The sequence below is a fragment of the Staurois parvus genome, unplaced genomic scaffold, assembly GCF_062004578.1.
Source record: "Staurois parvus isolate SC_StPar_1 unplaced genomic scaffold, SC_StPar_1.0 ptg000275l, whole genome shotgun sequence".
In the NCBI taxonomy this organism is placed as follows: domain Eukaryota; kingdom Metazoa; phylum Chordata; class Amphibia; order Anura; family Ranidae; genus Staurois; species Staurois parvus.
The window spans coordinates 2,323,460-2,340,900 of NW_028318071.1; positions in this window are offsets into that span (position 1 = coordinate 2,323,460).

Below are 17,441 nucleotides of genomic sequence, written 5' to 3' on the forward strand. Positions count from 1 at the left end.
TGGGTGAGTGCCGCAGGGGAAGTGGAGTCAGTGGCCTGTACCCAGGTTTCGGTGACTGCTAGGAGGTTGAGGGAGCGGGAGATGAAGAGGTCATGGATGGCGGTAAGCTTGTTGCAAACCGAACGGGCATTCAGGAGTGCAACCGAGAGAGGGGGGATAGATATGGAGAGGAGGGGCACATGTATGAGGTTGAGGGGGTTGCGTCGGCTGGCGTGAGCAGGGGGGTCTCTAGGGGGGGGGGGGTGAGGTGGTGAGGGGCCAGGGTTCGGGGAGATGTCCCCAGCTGATATGAGAAGGAGGAGGGTGAGGAAGGTGGCATGGGAATGGGAGGTGTAGGAGCGTGTGGGTCTGATAGTGGTGGCACGTGGGTCAGTGAGGAAGTGGAGTAACAGGAGGAGGTGGTGGGTGCCGTAGTAGGGAGAGGGGAGAAGTGAGGGGGCGATATAGAGCTGCTTAGCGGGGGTAGGCGGGTAGAGGGAGGGGGTTTTAGGGATGGAGGAGAGGAGGACGAGGAGGAGGAGTGCGGGCGGCATGTTGGGGTGAGCGGGGTGCTGGAAAGGTCGGGGGAGGTGAAGGGGTGTTGGTCAGGGATGGCGAAGCAGAATGTCTGTAGCGCCGTGGGAGGTGAAGGTTTGCAGGTCAGGGATGGTGAAGCAGAGCGTCTGTAGCGCTGTGGAGGAGTCAATTGAGTTCTTCAGTGAGGGGAGAGGGAGAGTGGAGGGCAGCAGGGTCAGCAGCTGGTTGGTAGTAGCCTGCGGGTGTAGTAGGTTGGTGTCCGTGGGTGCGGTGGCACGTCTTCAGTGGGTGCGGTGGTTCGGTGCGTGGAGGGGTCGTAGGGCGCAACGTCTGGGGTGCTGGTAGGCACGGCGTCTGGTGATGCTGGCGGCTCATAGCTTCTGATTTCTTAGGCTATAGAGATGATTGGCACCATTCTGGTCTCCAATCAGCTCTATGGTCAGCTGGCAGAAACACCAGCTGCATTCTCAGGTTCCCCCGATGGCACAGGACTGCCCGAGAAGGCTGTGGAAAGCAGAGGGGGAGGGGGGGCATTGTCTCCCGCTGCTTGTAAAAGCAATCCTGCTTTAAATTAGCCACTAGGATTGCATTTTACATGAAAGCTGATCGCCAGTTGAAAAAAATGATACCAGGATGATGCCTGCAGCTGTAGGCATCATCCTGTTATAACTATGCAAAGTCCAGTGATGTACCAGTACGTCGTTGGTCCTTGTTGGGTATATATGCTATGTTCTATTTTTTTTTGTATGCAGCCTGTGGACTGAATGAAAAAAGACAAGAAATCTTTGCCAAAAAAAAAGTGTAGTATGCCCACCATTAAAATATACCGCCCTGCATCCACCCACTTCTAATGGTGGGCACACATTAGGTCACACTTTGCCACAAGCGCCAGTTCCAAATTTGTGCAAATGTCTAAATAGTGGCACACTTGAATAAAAATTGTCCACGTATAAGTGGTACCCCATATGGAAAAAGGATGACACCAAGTCCCAAACTATCTTGCCACTGCTCCCCATGTAGTCTGGGCATCCTGGGGGCTCCACGTGACTATTCCCTCGTAAATCCGAAATTTAAAAGTTTAGCCTGTTGCCTCTCACAGGTCTTCTACATCTTGACCCCATATCTGGCACGCTTGCTGGGGAGGAATTGTTTGAATGCAAGGCGGCCAGAAAAATGAATGAGGGACTCAACACAGATATTTTGCTGGGGAGTGTAGACATCTGCAAATTTTTGGTAAGGTGATTTACGAAGGGCTGAATTTTGTGGAGCCAGTCAAATTCAGGGTCACCTCGAGGATGACAGTGTATTGTCGTTGAAATGCATAAAACACATTATACTCTCATATCTATGCCTGGCCATGGCAGCAGAGAACACGGGCATATGATGAGTCGGGTCTGAAGACCAATACAACCGCAATTGGTATGGGTCAGGAGGGGGGGCGCTCGCTTGTTCCCCCCCCCTTTTCCTGACCTGCATGCTCGGATAAAGGTCTGGTATGGATTTTGGGGGGGACCCAACGCCATTTTTTCTTTTTTGGAGTTGGGGTTCCCCTCAAAATCTATAGCACCCCCGAAGGGCTTAGTATGGATAGAAGGGGGGACCCCACACTGTTTTTTTTATTATTTTTTAACCATTAGCCGCCCGGCAAATGTCCGTTTGGCGGCTTCAGAAGTGTCTCTCCGTTCCGGGTACACGCCATTTGGCGTGCTCCTGCACATGCGCCGTTTGCGCTAGTGCAGAGCGGCGCAGCAGTGCGATCTGTCATCAGCCGTGCACCTCGGACACGGCCGATGACAGATCCGAGTACCGGCTCCCGTTGCTGGTACCATGTGACCTGCTGTGACCAATCACAGCAGGTCACATGACAGTTGTATACAATGGATGGCTTCATTCATGATGCCATCCATTGTATACTAGTGCCTAGCTGTGAATGGTCACAGCTAATCACATGCACATGTCATGTGATTAGCTGTGACCAAATCACAGCTAAGCACAAAAAAAAAAAAAGCTGAATGAATCGATTTCATTCAGGTAAATGCTTGCTTATAGCAAAGTAATTCTTTGCTATAAGCAAATTGTGTAAAAAAAAAAAATACTGATCACTTCCCCAAAGTAGTACAATGTTACTATGGTAACATTGTACTATTTTGGTCATAGTAAAATATGAAAAAAAATCTTAAAAAAAATAAAACAAAATGTAATAAAAAATTAAATATAATAAAAAAATTAAAAAAAAAAAATATATATATATATTTTTTTCATACTGTCACCAGTCAGTGTCCCTGTTCACCGCCATGCCAGTTATATGATGACGCTGTACTGCACTGGTGACAGTATGTAAAAAAAAATAGTGAAAATAATTTTTTTCATTTTTTCATTTTCCGAAAAATTATGACAAAAAAATACAACTTCAAAAAACTCGCCATGCCTCTTATGAAGTACGTCAGACTGTCTACTCTGCAAAAAGGGGTCATTTGAGGATATCTGTACTATTCTGACATTCTTGGACCTCAAGAAATTAGATTGGCCGTCAGTACTTCAGGATTGATCAATTTTCAGATCTATAACATAGTTTGTGAACTCTATAACTTTCCTAAAAACTAAAAAATACATCCTAATTTGGGTTATTTTCACCAAAGACATGTAGCAGAATACATCTCGGCCTAAATTTATGAAGAACAATTATTTATTTGTAAACTTTTATAACAGAAACAAAGAAAAATGTGGTTTTTTTTCAAAATTTTTGGTCTTTTTTTGTTAATTTAGCAAAAAATAAAAACCCCAGTGGTGATTAAATACCACCAAAAGAAAGCTCTAGTTGTGTGAAGAAAATGATAAAATTTTAGTTTGGGTACAGTGTTGTATGACCGCGCAATTGTCATTCAAAGTGTGAGAGAGCTGAAACCTGAAAAATGGCCTGGGCAGGAAGGTGTAAAATTGCACGGTATTGAAACGGTTAATTGCCAGCAATTCTTTTATATTTAGCTGTCAGTGGGGAACCCCGCTGACAGCTGAAACATTAACACATGGTTTTCATTACTAAAATACCGTATGACTTGATCAAATAACTCATGCGGTATTTTAGTAGCTTTTTTTTAGTGAATTCAAACTTTTTTTTAAAAAAAAAATCTATGTGGTATCCTACCGCATACTCAGATGTGGTAAGATACCGCTTAGTGAATTGTGCCCAGTATCATCTATTGCATCATTTATTGCTAGATTTTGGGAATAAAAATTTGCCAAGAACGTGCAAATCTTCCCAATTTGAGCTACTAAAGTAGCTTCAAAACTTTTTTGAGCTTCAAAAAAGCTCTGAATGCAGTATAACGCACTGTACGCTGTAATGCACTGTACTCTGTAATGCACTGGACACTGTAATCAGGGCTGCTGTTAGATATCACAGGGCCCCGTACAGCCTACCTGCCAGGCCACCCCCCCACCGCCAGAGAAAATATCAAAATTATATTTATGATAAAAATACACTAAAAACTTTATTAACCACTTGCCCTCCAGAGGATTTACCCCCCTTCCTGACCAGGCCATTTTTTGCGCTATTGTCAGCACCTGTGGTAGTGAGCTCTTGATCCACAACTTGGGGTTCCCCAGGGTGCAGAGTCTAAGCCCCACCCTGCTTGTTCACCAGGGCCCCTGATGGTGGGGATGGACTTGCAGCAGCCTGGGACCAGGTCGCAGCCCCCAGGTACACCCAGCTGTGGTAGAGGAGACCGCTAGCAGGAGCAGGGTACAACAGGAGAAGACACAGGGGCCCTGATTCACTAAGATGTGAGTCTATCAGCAGAGTCTGACCATTCAGGCAGACTCCGGTCAATCAATCAGTCTTCTGACCAGCGTCTAGCAAGCTCATTAACGAGCGTCTACTTTGCCATTAGTGAATGTGGTATCCTGTCTGGCACATTTTTAGGTGCAATACCGGATATATTCGCTAGATGGTGCACAAGCACAGGCTTTATTAACATTGGCGTTTTTTCTGATAGCAAAAGAGAATTTTTGGAATGTAATAAATAGTACAGCTGTATTAGAATTTTCTATTTTTTTTTTTTGCTGTTTCTCCAAAATGATCAGGAAAGTAATGCATTTACTAATGAATGTCATACATTCTATTTTCAAATGTTAAACATTTTCACACTTATATCTCAAATAATTTATATACTTCTAATTTCCCAATATAGTTATATATCTTCATTCTCTTTAATCACATAACTATTCTATGTTAAAGACAAGTGCAGCGCTATAAATGCATGTGATCAATAATGAACGCATGTAAAAACCAAAAAGTGCAAAGAATTGCAATAATAATGTAAACTGGTAAATCGTGCTAAAACAAGTTCATATAATCATTCCTGAATAATGGAATGTCCTTCGTGTGAGAGTACCAACTCAGAGAGTGCCTATGAATGGCACGTGTGGTCTCTCCGTGACGGACAGTAGTGCATGAACTCGTGAAAGGTAAACCACCCTTGGGACTGGTCTACACTCACCAGAACAAAAGTATTAATGTGCATGGGTTATACACATCGCACATCTGGGGGTGCAGCGGTATGCTGGCAGCTATGGTTTAGTCATCCAGCTCCATCCATCCATCAGGGTGGGTGCCCAAATGGTCCTGGGGAGGAATTAGCTCAGCCACAGGAGCCAGAAAGGTGCTCAATAGTGTAGTACACTGTCACAGGGGTGGATGACCTTTCACGAGTTCATGCACTACTGTTCGTGGTTATATTTATCTTGTGTAATACCATTTTACTAGTCTATATCATTTGACCAGCGCTCGCTTTATCATTTTTAAACAATGTAACTATTCTACATTGTAGCTCAAACTGTGTCTCCCACAGTGGTTTAGTGGTTAGAGCTCAGAACTTACAGCACTTGGGTCATGGGTTCTAATCCCAGTCTTGGCAACATCCCAAAAAAATGGAGATCAATTTTCTGGGTTGTGGCAGGAATATTGATCAATTATGATTTTGCCTAATGACTAGAAAGTGGATGAATGTTACTTGCGTACTGTTCTTCTGCCAATTAGGAAATGTGCAAGTTTCATGCCGTGTATATTTCATTGTAACTTTTTTCTCTTTTAAATCTGTCTCCTTATACAACTTGACCCCCTCCCCCACCCCATCATCACCTGTCCCATATGCAAATCTATGGATCACCGCCCCACTCTTTAACTATCTATTTACTGATCAAGTGAATGTGTCTCATTTTCTATCAGCTACAGCTCAGATCTCACATTATTATACAATTGCTGATTGTATCTCACCACTAGTCTGATTGAATTCACAATTCCTGGTCAGTCCTGTTCCCTGACCTCTAATAACCTTTAGGGCCAGTTCACACTACATGTGTTTCAGTTGCTTTTTCAGCATCACAAACGCACAGAAAGAAGGTTATGTGGTTGTCAATGTCTAGACTGTTTCTATAGTGTGAACCAGCCCTTAGGACTTGTTCACACCATTGGTGGTGCAGAAACGCATGCAAGAACACACATTTTCCAGCACAGCAAAGAAATGCAATGCCCTATGTAGATGTGCGCAGGTACCATGATGAAAACGTTGTTGCACCTACACACGTCTATTAAAAACAGCCCCATTCACAGCCACAAATACGCATGGCACCACACTACTGTGCGGTTAGGTGCGACACACTTGGAAAATAACATAAAAATAAGCCAACATGGCTAAAACATATCTTGAAAATATGGGGACTCTGATATCCGGCGACAGTCCGTTCACGAACGAGAATCAATTCTGCACCCTAAAACCAACATAGAGGAAAGGGATGGTCAAATTGCTGTGCTGCTTCCAAACCACCTCTGGCATGCCAGGGTCATTATGCAGGTCCTCGATGCCAGTTCTTGCCTGCGGCCACAAAATATCCACTGGCCACAAGTGAAGGTGAGTGGAGGACGTGAAGGTGGATTTCTACCAGCTTCAACCGCAAGCAGTACCACTTCTGAAAAATGAGAGCAAATAATCATTGACACGTCATCATGACAGTCAATTCTCAGTGCAGGCTATCTAGAGTGTCTTTCCTTTTTAACCATTTCAAGAGTTCAAGGAAACATTCTTGGAGCATCTACTGTGTTTGGAAAGGCCAAAGGTCCCCCCCCTCCCCCAGGCACACTAATGCTTATGCAGGCCATAGACGGGGAGAAAAACAGCCGATTTTTCTTTTAAAAAATGAAAAATCGGTTGTTCAAGCGGCCGACGTTACCAGCAATGGTAAAAAAAATCGGCCGATTTTCATCCCGTCTACAGCCGGCAAAAAGTGTCCCTGCAGAGAGCTCCGCTATTTCTTTGACAGTTCTTTGACATTTATAGCGGTTGCAACAATGTATTTGTATCCATTTCGGATACAGATGTTTTTATTTGGAAAAAAATAGATACAATGTTGCAACCGCTGTAAATGTCAAGGAACTGTCAAAGAAATAGCGGAGCTCTCTGCAGGGACACTTTTTGCCATACTGGAATTCCTCTCATTTTTCATCCTTCTTCTTCCTCTTCTTCTTCTTCTTCTTCATCTTCTTCATCATCATCCTCTTCTTCTTCATCATCATCCTCTTCTTCTTCATCATCATCCTCTTCTTCTTCTTCTTCTTCTTCATCATCATCCTCTTCTTCTTCATCATCATCATCCTCTTCTTCTTCATCATCTTCATCATCATCCTCTTCTTCTTCTTCATCATAATCCTCTTCTTCCTCTTCATCATCATCTTCTTCTTCTTCATCATCATCCTCTTCATCATCCTCTTCTTCATCATCATCATCCTCTTCTTCATCATCATCATCCTCTTCTTCTTCTTCATCATCATCCTCTTCTTCTTCTTCTTCATCTTCATCATCATCATCATCCTCTTCTTCATCCTCATCTTCTTCTTCTTCTTCTTCACCATCATCCTCTTCTTCTTCTTCTTCTTCATCATCCTCCTTCTTCATCATCATCATCCTCTTCTTCTTCATCATCATCCTCTTCATCATCATCATCCTCTTCATCATCATCATCATCCTCTTCTTCTTCTTCATCATCATCCTCTTCTTCTTCATCATCATCATCATCATCATCATCCTCTTCTTTTTCTTCTTCTTCATCATCCTCCTCTTCTTCATCATCCTTCTTCTTCTTCTTCATCATCATCCTCTTCTTCCTCTTCATCATCTTCTTCTTCTTTATCATCATCCTCTTCATCATCATCCTCTTCTTCATCATCTTCTTCATCATCATCATCCTCTTCTTCTTTTTCTTCTTTTTGTCTTCCTCTTGCAGGTCACTGCTCATGTGCAGATTTTTTATCAGTAAAAAATCGGCCGATTTGCCCATCATTGCCGCGAAAATCAGCCAATCGGCAAATTCGGCCGTTTTTTTTCCAACTTTACCGAAAAAAAAAATCTGCCAAAATACCGAAAAACGGCCGAACAAATAGCCCACTAACGATCCGAAAATCGGCCGATTTTATTTTCGGCCGAAAAATCGGCCGATTTTCGACCAATCTATGGCCTGCATAAGATATGGTGTGGCCCTAGGGTCAATGTGTGTTTAGAATACTTCCAAAATGCACATACAAAAACACTACATCCAAATGCATGTTGCATTTCTATAGCATGTTAAACAGAAGAAAAATGCACTTACATAATGTTAACATGCGCAAGTAAAAATAGACAAAATCCACATCCTTTTATTCTGGCTTCACATACATGCATTGTGGTCTAACACCGCACTCCTGGGCAAATCACATGCAATTTGTGTGCGTTGCAATTAGAGACAAACATTTTGCACACCTCAAATTGCACCGCATCCGGGCCAAAAATGTGCAGGACCCTTTTTCAGGGTATGCACATGGGTGTGAATAGGCATGCGATCCAATTTGGCAAATCGCAATACGCTTTGTGTACCAATATTGGTGTGTTGGTAACTTCATCTAGAAAGCCGCAGCAGGTGGCATGAAGGGGTTGCGGTTGTGATGCGGTGCAGCGCTTGCACAGAAAACACTGCAAATTTCACATCGCATCTGTGTGACACCAGAATGTGCCAATATGTGGCTTGACAAAGCACAGTGGTCAGTGCAGATTATTTTCAATCCATGTTTTTTTACACTTTTCATTCACTGGTTTAACTCAGGTGATCGTTAATCACAATTATCTCCGGAGATCATTGCAGCCCCTCAACCATCTACACATATCTCTGGAAATCTATACAGATCTCCTTGAAAAAATGTCTCCTCTCTTCTTCGGAAAACAATTGTCCTCCACCTCATAAACAGGGGGACAGAGAAGACTTCTCCTTGATAACTAAAATCAGATGAATTATCTGTGCTTAATAAACATACACCAATACTGCAAATGCATTGTACTGTCCAAGGCATTGCACACTAACGCAGTGCACACTAGAAATGTCAAATGCGTTAGTGTGTACAGTGCATGAGTGTAAAATGCTTTAGTGCACACTGCAGTGTACAACGCATTGCACACTGTAATACACTGTACAATGTAATACCGTGTACACCCACACATTGTAGACTAATGCACTGTACAATGTAATACCGTGTACACCCACAGATTGTAGACTGTAATGCACTGTACACTGTCATGCAGGATAGAGCTACGCATTGCACACTGTGATACCATGTACACCCACACATTGTAGACTGTAATGCACTGTACACTGTCATGCAGGCTGGAGCTACGCATTGCACACTGTGATACGCTGTCCACTGTCATGCAGAATCCAGCAACGCATTGCACACTGTAATACCATGTACACCAACACATTGTAGAATGTAATGCATTATACGCAGTATACATGTCCAGATATTCAAAGATTAGCCATGAAGGCCTAGCTGGTTACCTATTTGGCGACCGCAGATAGCCGAATAACGCTACACTGCATCCAGGCAGCTCTGGGAGGGTGTCATATGACATCCTGGCAGAACGCGCTCTCCGTGATTGCTGTGTCCTAAGGACACAGCTGATCATGTGATGTGGTAAAGGCCAATCACAGCGGCTTTTTACCATGTGATCAGCCATGTCCAATGACACGCTGATCACCGGGAAATGCATTTGCCGGGTCTTGGCTGCACTTTCATCACGCTGTCAGAATGTGTGGAAAGTACTGCCGAGAACCAGCAGTTATCAAAGCAGGGGTCGGCCCCGATGATCCGTGCCCACCAGTGCGACCCAACAGTTCCGCCCACCTGTGGCCAGCAGTGCCACCCACCAGTGCTGCCTCATCAACGCACATCAGTGTTGCTAAATTACCAGTTTACCAAATGTTATAATATAAACAGACTTTTATTCATTATGAGCTATTTTGTGGTTTATCGAGCAAAAAGTAAAACTCACAGCAGCAAGTCAATACCACCCAAAGAAAGCTCTATTTGTCTGAAAAAACTGATACAAATTTAAGATGGGTACAATGTGGCATGACCGCACAATTATCATTCAAAGGGTAACAGTGCAGAAAGATGAAAATTGGCCAGGACAGGAAGGGGGTAGGAGTACCCAGTAGGCAAGTGGTTAATATCATTGACCCATCAATACCCAGGAGCTAATGTACAGATAAGTAGCATGTGCACCAAGTGAGATTCTGCTAGGCCCCACCCACAAAATTACAATTACCTGTCCCTCACATGTCATAAACATATTTGCAATGGCCACACTTACTTTACATATAAGGATCATCTCCTCAGTTGAGAACTGTGCTCTCGCCCTGTCCAAATGCCGATAAAGTTATCAAAATTTTCAACCAACACAAAACCTCCAACCACTTCTCATCCACTTACACTCCCCACAACCAGTTCCGGGTGCGCGCGCACGTGATGACGGACTTCCAGGATAGCCGTTCATGCGCCATGCGGACACCTGTTTGGTGCTTATTTGTTTGCGATCGCGCATTTCTATGCACGGCTATGATAGCTTTCGCAAATGTGTGTTTCTTATTGATTTGTTTTTTTTAACCTTGGCTAATATTTGTTGCCAAAGGCCAAAAATCAACAAAGTGTGGACTATTTTATTACTGTAAATCGAATTGTAGAAAACCTGTAGCTGGCTGCACAGTGAATGTGACATTCATTAGTACATAACAATATTGTGGTGCAAGTGGGTTTTTTTTTTTTGGTTTTGAAAAAGCCAGTTTGCACACACTTGCATATTCACGCTCTTACAAGCTACATTTGAGCAGATTATATAAGTATACAAAAGTAACTATTAAGGTTGTTCATATATTGAACATAAAATAAACACAAAAACATCGGTCAAACATTTATTGATCAAATATATCTTCATTTATTTGGTCAGCAGGAACAAGTAGGTACAGTCAATATCTTGGTGAGTCACAAAAATAGGATTCACGTGGCAAAAATAAAACACTCCTGCTCATAAGAGCTTACAATCTAAAGATACTTCTAATGAACTGTGTGTGCTCAGGTTATAGCAGGAAACAAAGGGGAAGATGAATCAAGTAACATTTTCGTGCACATAGGATTTACTTACACAATCACTTAGTATAAAGATCCATTCACAAAAAAAAGTCTACAGATCAAAATATCAAGAAAACAAAGCATGTGAAAAAAAACCCTCCCACCTCTACAAATCCCCTCCCACCTCTACAAATCCCCTACACATACATTTGTCAGCAGGTTTGTCAGAAAAATGCATTGGAGTCTAAATAAGCAAACAAAATTAAAACAAGAGCAGATTTTAAACAACACGATTGACATGTGTGAGGCTTTCAATGCAAAGAGAAAAAACACAATCATTGTGCAATAACACACAAACACACTTTACAAGGCCAAAAATATGCAAACATTTCCAGCCCACTTCCAAACACAGCCTGAGTGGTGTCTGGGGCAATTCAGCACAAAATCTCTTCTTCCCCCAAACCACACCATGCAAGGACTTAGTCACAAACCACCCGGCCTAGTAACAGGCCAAATCACTCACTATTGCACGTCTTTATATAAGCTAGGTTGTATTTGGAGCACGCCAAACAAGGCCCCACACCCAATGAAGCCACACCCACCACTGACCTTAAGTTGGTCAGTGAAAGTGTTTTCACCTGATGAATCTGCTTCCTACCTGCATTAACCCTTGGTATACAGGCCCCACAAATCAGAAAGAAATATACAGTGAAATGTACGTGTGCCGCATACAACAGAACATTGAGCAGGGATGTAAAAGGGAACCCCAATTGGAACCGTTATTGCTACTATGGTCACAATTCCCTCCAGATTCTCGCATGAGTTAAGACAGTCACATGACCACATCTTGTATGCAATACTGAAAATGACAAATCGATTTGACTAGTATGGTGAATTTCCCATCAATTGGCAAAACACTCCAGAAATCAAACTTCACCAAACATTACACTCTGGGCAAAGCTGATTTACAAATCCTGTGACTTACAGTAAAATTGACCATTTCAATGCAATTTTCAAGACATCTGACACAGATCTCTATGCAAATTGCCACTAAAGTAGTATGTACTACTATATACTACATACTATATACATATACTATATGTACTATAGAAATCAATGTTTGAAACACACCCATGTGGTCGCTCTAATAGCATACAATAGGGTGCGACTTTGCAGACTTTCTCTCTCTCTGTCAGCTCTTTGCTTGCCAAATCCTTCACAAAAGTGGATGGAGTGTAAACCATCATTATCAAATCTATTAGTGCTCCAGGCTCTTATCCCATTGTATGACATTCCATTGTATGACATTCACATAAGGTGCAACTTTGAAGGTGTTTCAACAGACAAGGCCTCATTCTAATTCACATTTTAGGGATCATTTAGACAGAAAGCAAAGATGTTGCCAGAACATCTATTTGAAGACAGCCACACACGGAGATCATGCTACTTCCTCACCGGGGTTGGGATTCAAACCGACAACCCTAGAGTTGTGAGGCAGTAGTGCTAACCACTAATCCACGGAGCTACATTGCTAAGCCAGCCTGCATTTCTGTGCTGTGAATCAATCTTAGGTCCCTGGGCAAGGTCAGTGTAACTAGCCAGATATCTCCAATGTGACACAAATGTTGTGCTATGTTGCCAATTCAGATGTATGTTGGTTCTATGTATCCCAATACAAAGGATTGCAATACTAATACAGGCGTACCTCGGTTTACCAACGCCTCAGGGAACGTCATATTTGGGGTACAAATGCCAAACCATTTCAGTTAATTGGTCTGTTTACGAATGTTTGAATAATTTGGTATGGGCATGTGGCCTGATATGGTTCAGGAGGGGGGGAGGCGCTCGCTTGTCCCCCCCCCCCCTTTCCTGACCTGCTGGGCTGCATGCTCAGATAAGTATCTGTTATGGATTTTGGGGGGTACCCCATGCTGTTTTTTATTTAATTTCAGCGTGGAGTTACCCCTTAACATCCATACGAGACCCGAAGGGCTTATTATGGATGAGAGGGGGGACCCCACGCCGGGTTTTTTACAAATTGTTTATAATTCCCTGCAATACTTTTACATCAACTGTCAGTGGGGAACTCCGCCGACAGCTGAAACATGAGCGCTGCATTGGTTTTCGCTACTAAAATGCTGCATGAGTTGATAACATAACTCATGCGGGATTGTAGGAGCGACAGCCATGTGTTAATGTTTCAACTGTCAGCGGGGTTCCCCACTGACAGCTGAATGTACAAAAAAAAAAAAAAGCGTGGGGTCCCCCCTCACATCTGTACCAAGCCCTTCGGATCTGGTATGTATATTAAGGGGGAACTCCACGCTGAAATGAAAAAAAACAGCTTGGGGATCCCCCCAAAATCCATACCAGACCCTTATCCGAGCATGCAGCCCGGCAGGTCAGGAAAGGGGGGGGGACGAGCGAGCGCCCCCCCTCCTGAACTATACCAGGCCACATGCCCTCAACATGGGGGGGTGCTTTGGGGAAGGGGGGCTCCCCCCCAAAGCACCTTGTCCCCATGTTAATGGGGACAAGGGCCTCTTCCGTTATTGGGATAATTGGTCGGCCATTTTTTGGGAGTTTAGCATATTTTGTTTACCAGTAAAGTTGAAAATTTTTTGTTCCAAATTTACTGATAAAAAAAATGTGCCAAAATCCCGAAAAACAGCTGACCAATTAACCCACTAACGGCCCGAAAATCGTTCGATTTTTTCTTCGGCAGAAAAATCGGCCGATTTTAGACCCATCTATGGCCTGCTTTACATGGGTCTAAAATCGTCCGTAAAAAAAATCGGCTGATTTTCGGCCTGTTAGTGGGTTAATTGGTCAGCCATTTTTGGGGATTTTGCAACTTTTTTTAATTGGTAAATTTGGATAAAAATTGGCCGATTTTGCAGATCGGCCGATTTTAGCTGCAATGATCGGCAAATTGGCTGATCTTTTAACAGATAAAAAATCTGCACATGAGCCATGACCTGCAAGAAAAAGAAGAATAAAAAAAAAGAATAAGAAAAAGAAAAATGCAGGCCATAGATGGGGCGAAAACTGACCGTTTAAAAAAAAAAAAAAAATCGGTTGTTCAATGGGCCGACGTTACCACCAATGGTAAAAAAATTGTTCGATTTTCGCCCCATCTACGGCCTGCAAATATAATAGCAAAGTAATTACTTCTGTCCCTGCAGAGAGCTGCGCTATTATATTTGACATTAAAAAGTATAAAGGTTGCAACATTGTATCTATTTGTATCCGAATAAAAACATCTATATCCGGAATGGATACAAATAGATACAATGTTGCAGTCTCTATACTTTTTAATGTCAAATATAATAGCGCAGCTCTCTGCAGGGACAGAAGGAATGTTTCAGCTGTCATCGGGGTTTCCCACTGACAGCTGAATTTCAAATTATTTCCGTGAATTAAATAAATAATAAAAAAAACAGCGTGGGTCCCCCCCTCTCATCCTTACCAAGCCCTTCAGGTCTGGTATGGATATTAAGGGGGAACTCCACACTGAAATTAAAAAAAAAAACAGCGTGGGTCCCCCTCAATATCCATACCAGACCCTTATCCGAGCATGCAGCCCGGCAGGTCAGGAAAGGGGGGGGGGGGCGAGCGAGCTTATTTTTGTGAATAAGTCTGCAGGACCATGTACCGCAGACTCGTTCACGTAGGGGGGGGGGGCGGGATCTGGGGGCCCCCTTGTTAAAGGGGGCTTCCAGATTCTGATAAGCCCCCCGCCCGCAGACCCCCACAACCACCGGCCAGGGTTGTGGGGAAGAGGCCCTTGTCCTCATCAACATGGGGACAAGGTGCTTTGGGGGGGGAGCCCCCCCTACCCCAAAGCACCCCCCCAGGTTGAGGGCATGTGGCCTGGTATGGTTCAGGAGGGGAGGGGGGGCGCTCGCTCGTCCCCCCCCTTTCCTGACCTGCCGGGCTGCATGCTCGGATAAGGGTCTGGTATGGATATTGAGGGGGACCCACGCTGTTTTTATTTTTAATTTCAGCGTGGAGTTCCCCCTTAATATCCATACCAGACCCGAAGGGCTTAGTATGGATGAGAGTGGGGACCCCACGCCGGTTATTTAAAAAACTGTTTATAATTCCCTGCAATACTTTGACATTCAACTGTCAGTGAGGAACTCTGCCGACAGCTGAAACATGAGTGCTGCATTGGTTTTCACTACTAAAACGCCGCATGAGTTGATAACATGTCATGCAGGATTTTAGGAGCGACAGCCATGTGTTAATGTTTCAGCTGTCAGCGGGGTTCCCCACTGACAGCTGAATGTAAAATAATTTCCTTTATTGCATAAATAATAAAAAAAAGCGTGGGGTCCCCCCTCTCATCCATACCAAGCCCTTCGGATCTGTTATGGATATTAAGGGGGAACTCCACGTCGAAATTTAAAAAAAACAGCGTGGGTCCCCCTCAATATCCATACCAGACCCTTATCCGAGCATGCAGCCCGGCAGGTCAGGAAAGGGGGGGACAAACGAGCGAGCGCCCCCCCCCTCCTGAACCATACCAGGCCACATGCCCTCAACATGGGGGGGTGCTTTGGGGCAGGGGGGGCTCCCCCCCCAAAGCACCTTGTCCCCATGTTGATGAGGACAAGGGCCTCTTCCCCACAACCCTGGCCGGTGGTTGTGGGGGTCTGCGGGCGGGGGGCTTATCAGAATCTGGAAGCCCCCTTTAACAAGGGGGTCCCCAGATCCCGGCCCCCTCCCCCTACGTGAACGAGTCTGCGGTACATGGTCCCGCAGACTTATTCACAAAAAAACTAAGTGTGGTGTAAAAAATACACAGTACAGGGTCTTTGACAAGTCCTTTATTAAAACAATGTCCCCCGAAGTAGATCCAACGTCAATCACGGCGGCGGTGGCAGGGACCCGAAAAAAAGAAAAAAAAAAAAAAAAGGTTCCGCTCCCGTCGGAGGCTTCCAGCCTTGTGAAGAAGAGGCTAGCTGACATTTCTTAAATAGGTTAGGGGCGGGGCCAGCCGGGCACATCATCCCCGCCCCTTACCTATTTGAGAAATGTCACCCTGTCTCTCCACTGAGGCTAACTAGCTGAATGCAGGAGACAGTCTGACATTTCTTATATAGCTATGGGGCGGGGCCAGCCGGGAACAGCAAGCATGTGACACTCGGATGATGTCCCCGGCTGGCCCCGCCCCATACCTATATAAGAACTGTCAGCTAGCCTCTTCTTCACAAGGCTGGAAGCCTTGGACGGGAGCGGAACCTTTTTTTTTTTTCTTTTTTCGGGTCCCTGCCGCCGCCGCCGCCGCCGCGATTGACGTTGGGGGACTTCGGGGGACATTGTTTTAATAAAGGACTTGTCAAAGACCCTGTGCTGTGTTTTTTTTACACCACACTTAGTTTTTTTGTGAATAAGTCTGCTGGACCATGTACCGCAGACTTGTTCACGTAGGGGGGGGGGGGGGCGGGATCTGGGGGCCCCCTTGTTAAAGGGGGCTTCCAGATTCTGATAAGCCCCCCGCCCGCAGACCCCCACAACCACCGGCCAGGGTTATGGGGAAGAGGCCCTTGTCCTCATCAACATGGGGACAAGGTGCTTTGGGGGGGGAGCCCCCCTGCCCCAAAGCACCCCCCCTATGTTGAGGGCATGTGGCCTGGTATGGTTCAGGAGGGGGGGGGCGCTCGCTCGTCCCCCCCCCTTTCCTGACCTGCCGGGCTGCATGCTCGGATAAGGGTCTGGTATGGATATTGAGGGGGACCCACGCTGTTTTTTTTTTTAATTTCAGTGTGGAGTTCCCCCTTAATATCCATACCAGACCTGAAGGGCTTGGTAAGGATGAGAGGGGGGACCCACGCTGTTTTTTTTTTTTTTTTTTTTATTGCAGACCTTTATTATTACATTCAGCTGTCAAAATAAATATTATCTAGACCTTGAAATAAGTAAAATCATTACAGAAATAATTATAAAGGATAAGAAACAAAAATAGAATCACTAGAACTAAGGAAATCTAGTTAGATTACATGAAGATATGCCGAGTGCTGTTTATTAAACACAATAGTCACGACCGAGTGTCGGCTGTCAGAGGAATCCACAGTAAAATTCACTATTAGTCAGTGGCTAAAAAACAAACGCCCATGGCAGAGGTCTAAAATGTGTTCTGCACATGCTCAGTTGTATCTGCCAAAGACACTGCACGGGCGTCTAGATTTTTACTGTGTCGATTTCCTTCAAAAAAACAATTTTTAACACATTCTTAATTTTTTTGGAAATAGCAGATATTATTTAAAGTGAAGTCCTGATATTTGGCAAAGCAAATTTCTAAGTGAACATGTCTCTGCAGTGATTTTTCATGGTGTTAGACGTGCTTCTTAGCAAGTCTGCTTTTGTGAGTCTGATTCCGGGCGTGTGTCTTTTTGTGAATTAGATTGGGCATCTGCTTATGGGCTCTGGTCAATAGTGAATTAGGTTGCAGGGTAAAAAATAGACGGACGCCCATGAAAATAGGGCTTAAGTC